The 19,007-nt window shown below is 37.4% G+C and overlaps 1 long non-coding RNA gene across 1 annotated transcript in view; it reads left to right on the top strand.

The window, feature by feature from the left end:
• The window catches only part of LOC117163248 (uncharacterized), a 231,630-nt gene extending 219,879 nt beyond the window's left edge, over positions 1–11,751 (top strand). Inside the window, exon 3 of the long non-coding RNA XR_013061845.1 lies at positions 11,717–11,751. This is a non-coding gene — a long non-coding RNA (uncharacterized LOC117163248). The remainder of the gene's footprint in view (positions 1–11,716) is intronic.
• The last annotated feature ends 7,256 nt before the right edge of the window (positions 11,752–19,007 follow it).

Raw genomic sequence — 19,007 nt, 5'->3', positions numbered from 1 at the left:
CATTTTTTTTATCTGGTTCTATGTGTTTCATTCTCATAGTATCAAATTTTTATAACCATGCTAGACGATATGAAATGTACTTGAATTGTACTTATTAATTAAATATAATACGCCTTTACTTTTCGTAGCAACTGTAGACAAATTTTATTAACCACGTGAAATTGTTGGATTATAGATTTTTCTACGACTAAAGTATTTGTCTTTCTGGTCACATAAAGAATATTTTGAAACAAAACAAGTGAATACTTAAAAGGAAGAAATATATCGTTTAAATTATTTTATGAATCCATTACTTTAGATACATGGAATTTTCTATTTTATTTTTTGTCATATCTATCTGTTCCATGTTATCTTTAAATTCCAACAGCAATTAATTTCATTGCGTTAAAATTTACGATCGTTCTATTCGTATGTTTCAGATGGTGAGTGTTTCAGACACAAAATACGCAATTTCATGATTTCACAGGAGAATAATAGTATTCAGGTAAACGTTATCACACGAATTTTCCACGTTAGTTTTCACCGATGAATAGCTTATCGAAGCTGTCGAAGATTAACTTTTCAAATACCGTCCGCAGAAATGAATTTTATCAGGAACGCGTTGAACCCCTAACAAATGGTATTACGTTCCCCTCGGTTATCTGATCAACATAACTCAATGCGGCCAGTGACCACCGTAACGCGATACACTGACCAAAACAATGCATGCGTTTACGGCGGTTTACGACCTTTGATAATTACGATATATCGATTATTTTAAATGAATTAAGCAAAGAAATACAATTAAATCAATCGATGAAAATTAATATTCATAAATTTATCGTATCAATATTGTCTAGTTATTTCAAACAATATAGGTAAATGGAGCAAGTTAATCGTTAACTCTGTTACAATCGTTAATTATATTTTTTAACTCGAGTTTCGTATATCGTCCCATCGATGGCAATGTTTTGTGTTAATCTCGTTCATCCATCAAATTAAAATCCTTTAAAGTGATGCAGCGTTAAATATTTGTACAATATAGAAGAAATTGTTTAATTACTTAAAGAACTTTTTTACGTAATTTTTCGTAAGTTTCTAATTACTCATTTATTACAACTAGATTATGAACGTTTATGCAAATTTATATTTTACTTCACCAGTATAATTTCAAAAATGATAGCTATATGGAAATTCTTTTCGCCTACTATACATTATGATGTAGGTATAGAAGTAACTCACTTCAAATATTTGATATATGTATATATTTAAATTTCCAAATATTTAACTTGTATTTAAATTTACAAATATTTAAATTTGATTTGAAACTTATTTAAATTTTCAAATATTCAAATTTTCAAGTATTCATATTCAAATCTTTTTACGACTTGAAATTTTCCATAAATTCGCAAACATCCACAGTCTAAGCACAACGAACGAATCGTTGCCTTAATGTATTCTTATTTTTGTCACCCTGCTTTATAATTTCTCTGTGCAACAAATTTCCTTCTCGGATATTTAACGTATTGCTCACGTTAACTATGTACGAACTAAACACTCAAACGGTTCGAGACAAATCCTCAAGCCAGTCCCCAATTTCGAATCGACTCGAAACCGACGGCAAGCACATACGCGTAAGCCGCGTTTCTCCTCGAAATCGTTATCGTCTCTGAGTTGTAGCAACCACGCGTGTAAACATTTTCACAGTAAGCGTACCGAGGAATACGAAGAGTAATTGATGGGAGAAACCGCGGACCTCCGATTGAATGTCTCGCGATTTTCATACGCGGGGCGGGCGATTGATAATAATCACGGAGCGTATTCATCGGTTACAAACGAGATTACTCAGGTGGCCGGTGCGTTGATCAAAGCAGGATTCCCGGCGAAATACTCTAATTGGCGCGTGCATGCTTTGCCGGGGAATTTGATTTGCTTTCCGTTTGACGGAGGTCCGCAGATTGACCCTGACGATATTGCGATCCGTGTACTCTCGTTGGTGCTTCGGGTCAGAGAAGATTCAAGGCAATCTGAGGTCTGTGCACTCGCGCGCTCGCTGCATATATGAATACCAACAGTGGAAGGAAGTTTATTGGGAGGTCGGGAAGGGCAGGATTACTCGTTAAGTCAAGTTTAGATCGTGGTTAATCTTAGCTTCCCACCCCCGAAGTTATCGGCTGATAAACAGGAAAACGATGTACCGTTTATATTTGCCCGCTTCTATTTGCGTATCGCGAAACCTGCAACCGGAGGTAATGTTGCGTCTGTGGTTGATCCAACAACACCGTTTTGCGCCGACTATGATGAACTCAAATAATGGAGAAAAATTTTTTATATTTCTTGTACTAAGATGCACTGATAGTTGGAATTTTTGTTTTATTGAATCTTTTGTGAGATTACTACTTTGCGTAAATTTCCGAGATTACTTGAGATTAATATTTTAACGATTGGGACAAACTCATTGATTGTCTGCGCGAAATAGTCAAATTGCAATATTAAATATGAAATGTACAGTGGTTTGCGGAAGTATTCGAACACTTGTAGATACTTTTTATTAACGTATTATGTGCGATATACGAAATATTTTGAACTTTCAGTAGCACTGTAATGAAACCCAAGTTTGAAACAAATCTGAGAATATATGCATATAGAAATTTCAAGATATTTAGCGCGAGTATGTGTAAATATATTTCACAAAAATTGCGTATGTATATAGTAATCGATCATCTATCATGTTAATAAATCTTAATATTTTGTAGAACCATCTGTATACTGATTCTTTATTAAATATATGTCTGCAGTATAGATTTCTAACTTCTATATTCATTTACAGATTGGTTTCAAATTTTATCAATATAATCATTACAGTTGTGTCTCGTGATAGTGTTAATGAAATTTCAAAAGGTTTTATATAACACACACATATATGCATAAAAGTTTCCTGTGCTAAATGTTCAAATACTTTGGAAATTGGCAAATGGGTATCAAGCTTTAAAATTGTCTTCAATATTCAATTGTTTTAAACCACGTTAAAGAATAAGAAATTTGCTGCAGTAACTTTATTATCTGAATCTTTCCTATGAATTTAAACCTCGGAAACGTATCTTGAAAGTTGCTGAAATTTATCGCTTGAAAAGTTAGAACTTGTACAATGCAAGATTCATAATCTTTCATCGAAGACTAACTAAAGACCGAAAACTGTCATTGGTATTAAAGTTTTATGCTCAAAAAGAAAGATAATAGACATTCTGGAAATAAGTAAGACATATCCATTTAGTTATTTCCAATAATTGTAGACTAGAATATGAAATTTTTTCGTATTTCTTCCATTCTTCCGATTTTATACTTATGGATTATTATTTTCCAGACACAGTATCTCAATTTTAGAACTGACGACAGCGCGAAATATTGAAATTATATTTAGTATGTCAAAATTAATTTCCAGGAACAGCGCCAATAGAATTACAAAGAAATTATTTTATTGATAATATGTTTTCCAACTGAAGTAAGAAGAGAAGTTTAACTTGCTGTGTGACGCTCACTAAAACATTTTGTTCAAACGAACTGCCTACAAAAATGTCCCAATTTATAGTTTTACGAGGAAATTTTTACGTGAGGCAAAACGAAATGTATGAGAAACGAAAATAAGAAAGGTCGCGTTCTATTTGATACAAGCGGCCTTGCAACATGCAACCGAATTTAATGCAGAAAATAGAAACAGTCGCTATTCTACTCGGGAAGTTTGCATTCTAACGTTACTAATTACGAGTTAACTCTACATAGACACTTGAGTATCTCAAGTTTCTTTGTAAAATATCAGTTTCAAACTTAGCCGAAACTTCATGTTGCATCTCGTAAACAATTAGCGAATATGGGGGATAGCTTGAACTTGCGTGACATGTCCAAGATATCCGAGCCAGTAGATGTAACGTGTCTCTTTTGAGGAACATCGTATCCTCTTAGTTATATCATAACCTCGCAGCACCTTTTAATAAGCACGTAAATACTCTTGCAACAGTTTCCCTTATAAATATTGTAACTTCGCGGAAACGTACAAAACGGGGAGCGAAGGAAATGTTACATGCAAATGACGACTATGGATGATAATTAAAAATGGAAATTCTATTATGCTTATAGATCGTGTTTATAATAGCGTGTATCGTCGTTGCAAACAAATTCGTTCTGAAAAAAAAGAAATTTGTCAGAAGACAGTATTCTTTGATTTTATGATTCTATCTATCCAGGAAGTATAAAATAGAATGATTATTTTTCATCGAATCAGATCCTATAATTCTATATTTGTATAAAATCATATACAAAAATAAAAAGGAAAATTACAGCTCTTCCAAAAACGTTCCACATATATTCTCGATAGTTCCATCTAAACTTTGTAGCTTCTGTAGTATATGGAAACATGTTCCAATATTTCAACACATTGGCACAATCTTCATCATAAGAAAAATGTCAACTTTTCTACTACACATGTATTAAAATAGCACCAAAGTCACACCTAACGAATTCTATCTAACAATTGAAAATAAATTAGACACGTGCCAACCTTATCTTGTATCCCGCTTTCGTTGAGGATAAACTGAACGATCTTGGAGGATGCGTATTAGCCGCGATTCGACGAGGACAGATAAGCCATCAGTGTCAGTTTCAGAGATCTGAAAGCGTCCACTCGACAGTTACGTTAAAACGGGTTGATATCTATCGTCCTGCCCAGCCGAATGTCCTGTCAGGACTTTGTGATCCCCATCACGAGAGTCATACACGTCACCGGCATACCCGGGCTTGGTCCGTTTCGCAGATAACTCATATCCATCTATATTAATTCTCGGCGGTCGGTGTGCATGCGCACCCTCGGAAATTAAACTCCGTCTTTGCGTCCTGACGTGCCTCTGATTGTCATCGATCTGAAATTCCGGACCTTTATCCGACCTTTGCGATAATTACGATATATCTTGGACGCGTTATTAGTTTTGGCTTGACAGGGTATCTAATAGAATCGACGGGTGCGGGTTTCTGTTATGATGAAACTCGTGGAAAGTCAGCGATGAAACGGGAGGTGAAAATTTCTTGGATGATGAAGATTTATTTTATCTGTTTCATTTCTTTGAGAATCAAGCTTCTGCTTTTTCTTCTCCTCATATAATCAAGTCGTTTTAACTTCGATGAATTTCATTTGGAAATATATCAATATAGATATACCATATAATCAAAATTTTGTAATTCAAATTCTAATGCTCTTTTATTCATATAGGGATAGTTCCTGTTTTAAATCTTTTTTTATTAATCATTTGAAACCTGTATGATGGTTTATTTCAGCTTACATGTTAAATTTTGTCTGGATATATATGCGTATAATAATTTTTATATACAATCTTTTTTATGCATACGTAAAACTATCTGCAGAACTGATATTTCTTGCAAAACTTTAATTTACAACGCTCGAGAATTTTATTGGATCTCTCTCTCTCTCTCTCTCTCTCTCTCTCTACTTTGTCGAAAAGCTGGAATTGTTAATAATGTAATCAATCCATAAATCGACGTATGAACGCCTCGTTGTTCAGTAACAGTAGTTCAATGGACCGATGAAAGCTTAATGCCAGCCAACAAGATTATAACAAGTATACAGTGCAAATTCGCTAATAAAGTTAAATTCGGGCGAACATCGCCATCTCGTGCCTCGTTACGTAACTTTCGTTTGTTAAATAAACAACCGGCACGAAAAAACGTAATCTTCGTCGACTTTTTCGATTCAATTTTCGCAACAACCGACGCGTGCAACGTCGCTTTCCCTTTTACGCACTATGAGAAGAGAAAAGGAAAGAAAAAATAGCGAAAAAAGAATGTTGCAAAAAAGTAACGCAAATATCGTTAGTTTTATGCTGAGAGAAAAACTACGAATTTCATATTTTTTCTAATTTTCGTTTCCCATCGATGCTTCGTTATTCCTTCTTCGCGAATGAAAATAGTTTTCAAACACGTTGAATCAGAAATACGACGTTTATAGAGTTTCTTAAGATCAGTAAAATTACGTTGGATTTATCCACTGTTTGTTGTACAAATATTTATTTGCTTCGTGATCCAATAGTATTACACGATATTACAATTTCGTTTAGATCGTATAACAAGTTCGGCTTTTTCTGACGAGTACACGTAACTTAGAAACTGATCGCAACTTTTCTACGAGACCTTCTTCCAGAATTATTTTCCTCTCTTCGATGAAATGGAAACAAAAGTGTTTGCTTCCATATCGCTTTCGGCACGATGTTTTTACGAAACACGATAACTGAAACGGATACGATGTACCGAGAGTTGTATTATACACTTATGGTTAGTGTAATAGTACAAGTTGAGGCTCACATCATTGCAATTGCAGGAAATGTAACTTGCCCCGAGCAGATATCGTAAACGTTGCTATTTACGTTACAACTAGCTTGTTTAATTTGTTACATAATTCAAAAGAAAGGGATTCATTGAATTATACTCGTTTCAGTGTTAATACACGTAACCAAAAATAGTCTATTGCCTAAATATAGATTTCCAACAGTGATTGGTAGAAGGATATTAATGTGGAAGTAAATAAATAATCAGCGCAGCAGTAACAGTAGTAATCTACTCTGATTGATATTAGAAATCATTAATGGTGGATTGTAAATTCCTCTGACTAACTCTTTGCCTCTGTTACTTTGATATATAATATAGCTACATAGAAATTGTTATTGTTGTTGAACAATAAGTTCGTTCGAGTGAAATGAATCTGCAACGGAGATCGCTAAATATTTGATTTGTATGAAACTAATGCAATATGGGATACTGTGATTAATCAAATCTTTGACGATAATAAAAGAAAGAACTATAGAAAATTGGAACATTTGTAAAATAGACAAATTATTGGTTTACAAATCGGTCATCGTAAAATTGGTTATGGTAACAACACTTGCGACTAAAAAAAAATTGAATTTACTCGAAACAGAAAATCGCAGGTAACAATCGAACTGCTCGTTTGCCTCGAATTATTTCCCAGTTCGCGTCCTAACCTATTTTCTCCGAGAACAATCGCTTTTCCATCGTTAACGAGTGAATTATCAAACGGGTACTCGCTTACAGGGAAAAACAATCGAACGAAGGGAAAAGGAGCGCGAATTTTCATAGATGCGGCGGGCTCCAATCGTGATACGTTATCGAGCGGAAAGCGCGAACGCCCGTCACGGCTCGTTCCAATTAACGGGGAGGCTCGTTTCTCATTTAAGAACGCTTTAGAATGCGGCGCACCGTGAACGACCCATCGACCCGGCAACAACAAACAATTTATACATTTAATAACCTCCGTCTTCGACGATATCGCGCCAGTTTGTTTGTTAAAGCTAATTGAACGTGCGTTTTAATAAACGCACGCGGTCAATTGAAAACGCGGCCTAATTGGCGCTGTTCCCGATTTTCGGGGCTTGCGTTTTCATGCGCGACTACGCTGCAAACCGCTTAGGCACGCTGCCCTGGCTCCGTGATTCTCGCGACAGCTTTTCGCAATAGCTAACATGCGTGAAACATACCTAATTCTTTCGAAAAGGCACGAAATGGACGCGCGTGCAATTTTGAAGGCCCGATTGCCAGTTTCCGGTTGGTGTAACGAGCCAGCCGCAAGTAAATCCGCGCGGTTGCACGCCTCGCCGGCCACGCTTCGACTGGCTTTGCTGATTCGATAATGGAATATTTGCTGGTCTACCTTTGCGTCTTATTCGGTGGTCAATTGATTAGAATTTTTGTTCGCGATTCGTAGTTTGTGAGAAGTCGATGTAATTAAAGACAAGACTGATGTATGGTGGTATAGCTGAGAAGCAAAGATACAACGAAGCGTGAGCCAGAAATCATTTCAGTTTTGCCCTGAGAAGATGAACTGCGATAAGAAAACGACCCGACGTTGTCGACACATCGGAGCAAAGCACAACGTTCTATTACAAATACGATCGATTGCCGAAGAATCACGAATATTATCTAATCATCTAATCATTGCGAAAGTTTAAAATCTAGAAGTTTCTTTACTAAAAATTTTCACCATTTCGTTGTTATTTTGATAGATGAATAGGAAGCGAACAAATTGTCCAATTCTAGATCAAACATAATTCTTCTATCCGTTCTGGGCGAAAAGTGAAAGTGAATAGAACCTGTTCACCTATTCTCGAAGCTGGTTGTCATTAGACGCACAAGAGATAAAGTAATTTCAACTGGATTTTATATCTTTGCAACAGCAACTCTCTAACGCGAACAAAGTCGACAAGCTCGCGATAATAAGGCCAGTCATTAGTCGTTGGTACGTCTCGGGAAATAGTAGTTCGCACGTGCGCAACAACGACAACGTAAAGAAAAAGAAAACAACGGTTTTAGTTTTTCTCACGGAAGAGAACTCGAAAATTGTAGTGAGTGCACATGCACTTGGACGTACCTCGCGCGGAAAACCGTCATTCGCGTGTCGTTCGAGCCGGTCCGCTGCTGGTCGGTGTGCTAATTAAGATGGACGAGCCACCAGGGGGATTAATGACACCCGTCGAGTCTGCCTCCGACTATCGTTACAACGTTCCGCTCGAAAGCATCGGAATACTCTTCCTAATTGCCTATCGGGCAAGAATGTTTTCGTCGTTGCTGCTGAATTAATCTGATAAGACGCGTATGCAGCGGGGATTAGACTGAGGAATGAAAGGTGAATTTGTTGTACCCTTGTAACGAATTCATCGTTTAGCCCCGTTACCGTGTCGAGCAATTTGTTATGTCGTGATTTTGTTTCATCGGGTCTTCTTGTCTTTAGAAATCGTACGAAATTCTGGTGGCATTTAAAAAATTAATAAATACGTATAGAAAGTAGAAAGCTTGTCTATAAAGAATGACGATGGTGTTAAGAAAGATCTGGTAAATGTAATATGGTAGATGTTTTCTTTTCTTATGACGCATGTATGTTGTAACCTACAAATGTATTTTCATGAAATACATATATCTTCTGTATTTTTCCTTGCTGTACCTTTCAATTTTATGATCTTACGATCGTGAATAAGTGGTTGTTGGATCAGTTGATTTCTGTGTGTACGTAATATTTCATATGTCATCTGATGTTGTATAAAATTATTTTGCATTATAAAGTACAATTGGATTTTTTGCTCCAGATTGTAGATAATCGACGTATCACATACTCTAAGGCATATAGAAACTTTGTAGCGTAATTTAGTTAATAAATTTTTATTTAGTTGTTTTATTACAATAATAAAGCTACATTGGCTACATATCTAGTTTTCAATTTATGAAATAAATGGTTTATATCGTTTAAAGCGGCAAAAAAAGTCGAGTTTTCAAAACAGTTTTCAAGCTGGACAGGTAGCAATTGCGTTATCTGAATGCCTTAATGTCGCTAGCTGAGATTTTATTCTATGTACGTCTGATACTGATGACGACTGAGTAACAGCGACGCATGCAACTGTGCAGCCAACTGATTGCCACGAAACATACTACAGAAAATTCACATACTCTTCATCTTTATAATTTCTTGCTGATCGAGATTAAATGTCGACATGCTCAACGATTACAGCTATCTAGAACTTTTCCCTCATCTTTTACTCTCATCTTCCACGTTCCTTAACATGCATCTTAAACGAGCGACGCTGGCTTGATAAATACAGAACATTCTTTCGAAGCAGGACACCGTCACGCTGAAAGAAAGCAAGCGCATAATTAATATACGAATAAGAAAAGCTAGATCCGCCGGTATATAATATATTAAAGCATTTTTCATCGACATTGTTTCAGACACATCCCGCTATAAATTCGCAAATACGCTTAATTCGTGTCGTTGATGGTTTTATCTCCGGACCAAGGCGTTGGCAAAAAGCAATTTCTTCCACGTAGTACATACACGAGAGATAGGACCATCCCCTCGCTATCAAACCTGGAAACGTATGAATTCCTACTTTACATCCGCTCTGTGAGTTAAGTAGGCCATATTTCCAGTGTGGCAAACAGGGAGACCGTGGAATTTATTACGGAACAGATGTCCCCAAAAATAAAAGAAAGGTCATCATACGCGCTGATACTACTCGCGTAGTGGATGGACGTATATTAATAAGGTTATAAAATCGCTCAGTGATCAAAGTTGAAAATTTTCGATAAAAGTTAAGTATCAAGTAGCATTTGCATCAGTTTTTTTACATAAATTCCTATCAACGTTAACAATTCAACGATGTGTCATAAAAACGAACTAATAGTTTACGTTTTCCATTATGCCATAGCAAAATCCTCATATTGAATCATGAAGTAACATTAAAATTAAAAAATCTTTAAGAATGCATCAACCATATTTTTCTTCTTGTTTGTCGTATTTAATTGCTGCGATCGTCAAAAGTTGGAAACTTTAACCACTGACCGATTTTACGACCTCACTGTATCGTTTTCTTCAGGTATACGCGCAACTTTATGCTGTTTAACGACAGATCGATGGCATTCTCGACAATTTCTCCCTTCTGGCTTGTTCGGCTCATGTAGATCGTATATCTATATGGAATGGTTCGCGATGGTAGAGAAGCGGTGCAACGCATATAATTTCACGAAATTAGGTTATCCTTTAATGCATGCCGGCTATTCATAATGCGGCAGTTCGCGAACACGTTGCGGTGTCTAGCCTAGCATCAGAGTGCATATTCCTGTCTCATCGGGCTCGATTCATTCGCGTTTCCTCTTGCTGGTATCGTTCTGCTCTCGTCTTTTTGCATCCACCTAATGCGCGCTAAATTAATTCTTCGCGCCGTTAGTTGATCCTCCGAGCCGATGCGAAAATGCAGGGAAATGGAGAGAACGTTCGAATCATCGGTGAGAAAATAATTATCGGAACGTGACTCGACGCTGAGAACCGAATACTATAAAAGAAACGTGTACGTATGTAACTGTATTTTATCGGTGTCCTTCAAGGAGTACAAAAGGAACAAGGGATATTGGGATTATGTGGTGTTCGTTGAATTGGTTTATCGAACTGGTTCTTCGAAAATGGAAGCTAAGATGTGGAAGCAAGGTAGGGATTTATTAATCAGTTGTTGGTGGTATTCGTAAGACTTTTAATGTTATTTGCAATTTCTTGTTACTCTTATAATTTCTTTCTCCTGGTAACTTTCTTTAGAAAATGATCTCAATTATCAGCTATTCTATAAATAGCTTTTGTGGAAAACGATTGCGACGGAATGAAATTATTTCTCTCATTCCCAGAAAACAGCAACGCGTAGATTTGTTCCCGAGAAATCTAATTTTATCATTTATAATAACAATCAGGTAATTGTACTAATATTTTCATTCAGTATTTATTGTACAATAACGCACAACCTAGTAACCTATGTTTAACATTCATAACGGTAACAAGGTTTATTTAACATTTATATGTAACAATATCTCTGATATTGCAATGTATATTCCACACAAATATTCTGCATTACAAAACAAAGTAGGAAACGATATATTTAACAATTCGCATGTGTAATACTGACAGAAATTAAAATACGGATGTATCAATTTTTAACTAAGTATATATATAATAATTACCTATAATGCTGATCAAAAATTTGCCTCTATCTACCTAATCCTCGAGTTAACCTATCTAAGTCAATCTACCTAATTCTATACTGAATCTCTCGCTAATTTTGCTGTTAATCCGAACTTGATGGTATCTGTAGAGAAAAATCAATAATTATTTCTTTTATTCCCACAGATTTTCAATTTGAAGATTAATGAGAAAAACACTTTCTCTGGGGTAACAAAAGAGAAGAGAATTTAATGATAACTTCTTTTTATAGTTTTGCACTCTATGAAATCTGCAGGATCATGTGGATATTTGTCTATTCATAAACAACATAGAATTTCAAACGTAGTGATTGACAAACTTCTAGACAAGGGATTATTGTTAACTAAATTTATAAAAACTAAATTTGAAATCTTGCCAGGCACACGTGAACTTATTGACTCCTTTCGATGTGACTATTAAAAATAAAATTCCTTATACTACAAACATCGAGAGACGATTTCAAACGTTGTCAAAAGGAATCCAGTCTTTAAGAAGAGGGCAGGAACGTCTCATTTCCGCGATATAATGAAATTTAGCGACTGATGGAGTCCCTTCTCTCGGAAAAGGATATCGAGGCGACAGGATCCATTGTGCGGCGGTATGGCAGCAAGTTGTTCGCAATCGAAGACACGAATCGTGGTACACGGTTGGAGAGATGATAAAAGACGAAAGGGAAACGGGACGGAGAACATCGCATTACGTACGGGAAGACAGGCGGTTGGAGGCTGGGACGACCCGTGTAAATCTCGTCGGTGTACCGGCGTGGCGAAGCATAAATTTCCTTCGTCCGACGCCTCTTACATTCACCTAAACGTTTCTGCGCTGGATACTACTTATCTGTCGGAACCGTTCTCGCGGGCTAACGCGTTCCTTTTGTTTCCGTCAGCCGACATATTGTGCGTCGAGTGCGTCCTAGACGTTATCGGTGTCCCGTCGGAGAACACCGTGTATCCTTTCGCGGGATGCTGCGACGTCAGATGCCTGCGGGCTGCTTACAATGCGCGATAATGTTGTCTGCTTGAAAGCGTTCGGGCGTTCTCCATGAGAGGGATACACGAATCTGAAATTATGATTGCAGAGGATGCATGTCCTGACGAACTGTCGTTTTGACACATGAAACTTTTGAAATCTGAGATGCTGTACTTGTAAGATTGTATATACGTAGTTGACTGATTTGATGTATTCGTGTATTCGTTAGAATCATAGTTAGAATAATAGTCCACCGGATACACAATATAAGATTTCGGCGTTTTCGAGTTTCAAATATCACATGTTTTGTATGACCATAAATACCACAAAGCTTATAAAGATGTTGAGGCAGTAAAACTACGTTCCTGTATACGCTTTAGCGAGAATTAGTTTCTATATACAAGATTTAAGGATACGCGCAGATGTTTTCGTTTGGCTTATGGAGAAGTTGATTGAGGATCAACGGAATAAGGAATGGAAAAAAGCAGCTGTGACCGAAAGATAATTGCTGAAGAGATAGGATTAAAGGATAAAGGAAGATTGACTCGTGAAATTCTATAGTCGTGCCGTTGCTTAACTTAAAAATATTTAAAATAATAACAAAAATATTTTAGTAAAACACTGATATATGTACTCGTACAAGCAAAACTCGTACTATCGGTTCAGTTTCAAAATTTCAAGCTTCAGATTCTTTCCAGTTCCTTGAACAATATTCAAACTTCACCACTAATAAACTCTTGTATTCAGTCGTTATCGCGTCTGTCTATGAAACCTTTGAACCTCCTCGCTCACTCACGGTGGCGAACAATTCGTAGCGGGAAACGCACGGAAGAAAGTGCGAATGCACTTGACGGTAAAAATTAAAGGGAAAAGGGTGCTCGCGCGATGCAAAGTTTCCGTCGCGGGTCAGGTGAGTGCGTACCACCACAAGGGTACAAGAGAGAGAAGGAAGAGCGAAAGTCGGAGGAAGTTGGAGCGAGGGAAAAGCGTGGATTCGAGGATGAGAGACCGGCATCGTGATAGAGAAAGAGGTGAGGGAAATAGGTGGAAAGAGCTCGGCCGCTCGACTCCCTTCGGTGTTTGTAAGCACTTACCCCGCGGCTTATTGTTACCGCAGCCCTCTTTGTCGGGATTTGTAAAAGCACTTGGTGCGTTAATTCCAGGGTGCCGGATGCGGCACATCGGCCGGCGTGCGCGCGCACTTCTGACACACACGATTTGTTTGCCTGTATTCCGACCGCTTAATCTTTTTTCCTTTGCCTACGGAACCGTCTGCCGCCAGAAGAGCCACCGGGAGAAGAGAAATAGCCACGAAGGTGCAAACATTTGACATGTAAATCGCAGCGTATGCCGCGTTACACGTACTGGACCCGGCTGATCTCTTGCGTCAACTCGGACGAATTATTTTTTTCAAAGTTGGTAATTGGCTACTATATGTTTGTCACGTGTATGTTTCTGCTCGCAATGGTCGTAGAAACGTTCTGATGTTTGACGAGGGTTTAAATAATGTTGGAACTCGTTTAGGGTGTTAGAATTTGAATATTATCATTCTGGTGAAAAGTTAGATGTACGTCTTTATATGATGAAATTTTTATTGTAATAACGTTTTAACTGTCTGTTTTAACTGTTTTAACTGTTTTCAACTTTATTTTTTGGCAATTCCTTACTTTCATTACATAGATACTTACACGATTAACGTTCAATTTTAAACAAATAAGTTATTATTGTATTGTTATATGTAAGTTATGCTTCTATAAATTCATTTATCCCAAGAAGATTAGTAACAACAAATCCTAAAGTAAAAATCTGTAGCACGACACATAATATATGCAAACATATTCCCGTAGCTGTCAAACGACAGGACAAAACCATGACAATCATTCTAAAATTGTGACAATTCTACCTCGATTTTACAGAATCAATATCTCTGGCCTGGCTAATGCGATATTTACAAAGTTCGTTATTATGCCGCGAACGAGACAACGAGTAGAGAACGTGAGAGGCTTCCTAGATCTGGCCATGCGCAATCAACGGGCGATAACCTTAAATCGCTTCCAACAGAAATCGCACTCAGTGTTTGACACGATCGACCGGAATCAGCCGGTAGCAACGTGCTTGGTCCACGAAAGCTTTCGGTCGAGCATGACGCTCGATTTCCTACGACAAAGATCTGCTCTCACAAGAGCAACTTCTGCCCTCCAGTTGCTTCCTTTCTTTCTTCGCCCAGTGGCCTGTCTACCATTTCTTCCATCCTTCTCCACAGTGTCTGTCTTCTCCTTTCGCAGCCTGGACACGTGTACGTGGGCGTGACCAGCTAACAACGAAGAAAAATACGAACGCGGAGGGTTGCAGAGGGTTGGCGAACGTAGAAGCTTTGTCGGAAGTATCTTCTTATGGGTGAAGAACAGAGTGGCGGTAACGCGAAGGGATTTTCGATATCACGCTAGAGCGACGCTGATTATCGGCAAATTGTTGCGATAAGTCGCAGCTTGACGCTTCACGGAACAACGAGAGCGCTCGGTTTTTATTCAATTGAACGATACCCAGCCTGTGGAACGGTGGACAGTATAACAGAGAATAAACGATTTTGCTAGCCGATCATTCTGTCGTCGATGAAAGAGAATAAAGTTAGGATGAATTTTCTTGAGGCAACCTGGAACGTTTATTTGAAAATATTGACAGGACGTTCTTCGGAATTTATTTAGGACTAGTTTCTTCAGATAAATTTGAACTTCGATTGCTTCTATATTACAGTACTATCTGAGGTTGGAGCAAGTTTGTTTAATTTATTCTCTAAATAATTGCGCAACAGTTAATGGTTTAAAATGATCTAGAAATGCACTGCATCACATTTTGATACAAATTTAGAAATTCTAATCATTTCATTTAAATCCTAAGCATAATGGAAATCCTGACTACATACTCTCTTTAAATTCATTAGATCTAATGAAGTAGAAAATGTCATTCTAATAAGAATTGAAAATTATCTAAATCCTCATGGATCTCTGCGCTCAAAAAAGCTGCCAACGCTATAAAAGTATAATATAAATAGTTAGCTAAGAAAGTACAATTTATTACCAATAACTAATTGACCTGTTTAATTTTCTCTGAAGAACATAAGATTCAAACAAGTCTACAAATCTCACTAATTCCACCATGAAATTCAATCGTGTTTACGATTAGCTCGCTTTTTTCCTTAAGAACAACCTAAGCTCGTGTACCAATTACTCAGCCAAATAGGTGGAGCGCTCATATAAAATGGGCAAACGATACCGCACGACTCGAAATTGCAAAGTACGCGTGTATCGATCGGCACGCGTATTCGGCGGTGTTATAAGCGGTAGCAGACTTTATTAGCTTTTGGAACGCGCATACCGTTTAATGTATTCCATTGTGCGGTGGTGGCAGCGGTAGTGCTAATTCCGAAATTCCGGGTATTATGCCCTCCCGAAGTGAATTTCGGCATTGGCGTACTCCGCGAGGCACGGAACGCCTTCTCTTCCCTCTTTTGCGGTAGTGTGTCAGCGAATCGGCCCCCAAACCGTTGAAAATCCGACTGGGAGATCCGGACTGTCGTTTACGAGAGTCCATAAATTCGCGACATTTCATTTTAAATTATCCCGCGCCCGCGGCGTAATCTCGTTCGACCGAAATACAAGCCTAGAATTCGCGGGCGATGTCGATATTAAATTTTCATGGCAATCGAAAGTCGAGCTGCTTGGAGATACTATTGGTTGTGAAACGAGATTCAGTAGCAGGTCAAATTGTTACTACTGCGAGTAATATTCATCTCTGTGTAGATAAGTGGCAACGTTTTGTCGACAGATTGCTTTAATTGCGAACGACGATTTTGTTTCAATTGTGTGTTTTAAATTCATCAAAATATTGAAATGAAAATCTGACTGTATATACGTATACATCTATTAAAGAAATTTCGATATTTATTTCTACGTTATTGATTTGGTATTATTTATAAATACTTGTGTTCCATAGTTACGTAAGGAGATCTAAGGAACATAGTGGTATAAGTGATATCACCGCTATGTTTCATATAATCAAGTTCTGCGTGTATTACTATAAAAAGAGTCCATTATCGTCTTTCATGGCATGAAATTGTATTGCAGCAAAAGATAAAGTTACAGCTTGATTAATTATGAAATTTAATGGATGATAATTTTAAGAATTGAAATACGTGACTGGATCTAAATTCTCAAAATCTGGACTCGCATCGCTGTGATTTTCAGATCGCCATAATCCGTTGCAATCGTTTAATATCGGATGGCGTTTGGCTAGTCTCATCATTAAAATGTTTAGAATAATTGAAACAAGTAAAGTGTGAATAAACTATCTATAAAATATACAAACAATAAGTACTTCTCACTATTGCGTATGTTTCCACGGAATTGACCTAGAAGCAATCGAGGATAAATATTCTTTTGTCATTATACGCTACATATATCGTATATACTGTGCACCAGATTCAGTGAATTATTCAGTAGTGAAATTCAAATTCCTATGTGTCGACAAGCAATCGTTTCAATGAATCTAACTTACACAATACACGGATTACGGATCAGTAGATCCGTGATTTGTAACGCTACGGTTGGGTTTGCAGTTCATTGTTCGGCATCTGTTTTCTCGTCTTTCTTCCCTATTTGTCAATAACGTCTCGATGGGCTTCTATTTTAAAACTTAGCAATCGCCGGTTGGTTATTGGCCCAGTTTTGCACCGACGCGAGCGAGGGCTCCTAAACTCGACGAAGGCAAACACGTCATCGGCAGAGTTGTCTTTTCCCCGAGGGAAACGTGCCAACGTCGAACGTGGAAGTCTGTATACGTCGAAGAATCGACGAAATTCACGTTTTCTGTCGTATCGGTAATATCGAGATATTCGGCATTGTACGTTATGTAGAGAAGAGATTCGCGGAATTGAAATATGCAACGGGTTGTTTGTTCTGAGCTGGAGTATTCGAAACGCTGTCTGAATCATGTGAGATCAGATTGAACAGATTAATCAAACGTAAATTGGATATCACACAAGTGGAATAGATAAAGAAGTAGATATGTATACGGAGTTATTTTAATTAACTATTGCGACCTAAATTCGAGAAAAACATCAAACAAAATTAAAATAAGGTAAAATAAGGTAAAATAAAGAGGTCTATATGCTATATACAATACCACATCTTTTAATACCAAATTTTTAGTAACATAAAGAAGATCCTGGAACCTTGATTCTCGATCCTAGAATTTTTCTTTCTATTTCCGAACATTGACTTCTGACCGTTTCTTGATCCACGTATTTAGATGAGTTCTGGTCCAAGGTCCTATGAATCTCTTTTTGTTCTTTGGACTTCTGAGGTTTCTCCACAGGGATATCTTTTATAATGTTTTGAGTTTTTGGTTCTGTTTTAGATTAGATATAACTTTCTAAATATTTTTGTTAACTTGCTTATCTTATTCATTGTAATTAATTTGTTAATTTAATTTAAAGCGGCAAGCGATTTTCATCACGTTGCGATTAATTCTCACCCCTAATTAGACACTAGAAATTTCCAGTCTAGTACCTTTCGTATACTATTATTGCTTTCCATGTAATGGTGACGCAGGGTCTTGCAGGGTCTTATTAGAATTTCTCTTTGTTGTGTATTAGGTGTTACGGCACTTAGTAGCATAGCGCAGCAGCATTTCCCACGTGCAACCTCTTACACTGTCGTACTTCAGTGTAACGTATGCCACTCGAGACAATCTCCGTCGTAATGGTATTATTAAGTTGCAAGAATTGTATTATTTCAATGTAAATCGTAACTTGGTTACGGTGTCGTATTCTAATTAACATAATTCCCACAAGGATACGTACGAAAAGTATTGCACTTGCTACATCAGAGGGACGTCTTACATGCTTTGTAAATATATTGATAAAATAAAAATGAAGCAAAAGGGATTTTGGTTGTGGTTAAGTTCCATTCAAACTCAAACTTGAAAATTTGATGAAGATTGAATCTTGCAGATGATTTGTAATTTCAAACTTTAAACGACGTTTTCTTTTTTTATCTAAAATTTCTGTAAATTTTCGTATTTTTGAAATATTTTTCGGAAACATATCCCACTTTCCTAACTGAAAAGTACATAATCTTCATGAACACGCTTCACGCTCAAGAAATCTTGTATCCCAGAACGTGTGATGAATATTGAAGATGAAGTTGCATCGGGGTTTGTCCGTGCGTGAACGTACACACGTAGAATAACAGGTAAATGTGTCATCCACGGCGACTTGCCGACTACTACGAGAAGTCTGGCAGACAATCGAAGCGAAACGAGGAAGCACGACCATTTGCTATATCGGAAATAGAAGTTCGAGCATTACCATTTCCAAACGTCCTCGCCGTTGTCGTCGGCTTCGTCGCGACATAATTCATCGACGTCGAGCGCCGTGCCGCTGAATTATGCCAATTAGCAGCAGACGCGA

Source organism: Bombus vancouverensis, chromosome 2 (assembly GCF_051014615.1).
Source record: "Bombus vancouverensis nearcticus chromosome 2, iyBomVanc1_principal, whole genome shotgun sequence".
Classification (NCBI taxonomy): domain Eukaryota; kingdom Metazoa; phylum Arthropoda; class Insecta; order Hymenoptera; family Apidae; genus Bombus; species Bombus vancouverensis.
Note: the sequence above shows the minus strand (reverse complement) of the source record. Positions and strands in the feature narration are given on the sequence as shown.